General features: G+C 61.3%; 1 protein-coding gene across 2 annotated transcripts in view; it reads left to right on the forward strand.

The window, feature by feature from the left end:
• The window catches only part of PANK4 (pantothenate kinase 4), a 10844-nt gene that overhangs the window by 9648 nt on the left and 679 nt on the right, over positions 1 to 517 (forward strand). The window lies entirely within an intron of this gene.

Consider the following 517-nt stretch of genomic DNA (forward strand, 5'->3'; position numbering starts at 1 on the left):
TCAGGCTCCGCCCAGGGTCTGAGCATAGAGACTCCCCCGCTGAGCCGGCGTGTGGCCCGGACTGTCCGTCTCAGTCCACCTGGTGGTCACCCAACCGGTGTCACCGAGCCGTGGCCCAGGCCACTGCTGACCGCAGGGCCGGAGGGCAGATGCACAGTGGGTCCAGGTCCTTTATAATCTTTCTTTTTAATATATTTTTATTAATGTCAGAGGGGAAGGGAGAGAGAGATGGAAATATCAATGATGAGAATCATTGATCGGCTGTCCCCTGCACGCCTCCCACTGGGGATGGAGCCTGTAACCCAGGCATGTGCCCTTGATGGAAATCGAACCCAGGACGCTTCAGGCTGCAGGCCGACGCTCTACCCACTGAGCACACCGGCCGGGGTGGGACCAGGTCCTTCAAAGTTCAGAGTAGGAGGCGTTGCTGCGGCTGCTTCCTGACGGGCTGCCCGCTGGTGGACTGGAGCCCAGTCCGAGGGGGGTCTCTGTGCCCCGGGGCAGGCGGGTCAGCCGC

This window comes from Myotis brandtii, unplaced genomic scaffold (genome assembly GCF_000412655.1).
Source record: "Myotis brandtii unplaced genomic scaffold, ASM41265v1 scaffold334, whole genome shotgun sequence".
Lineage (NCBI taxonomy): Eukaryota > Metazoa > Chordata > Mammalia > Chiroptera > Vespertilionidae > Myotis > Myotis brandtii.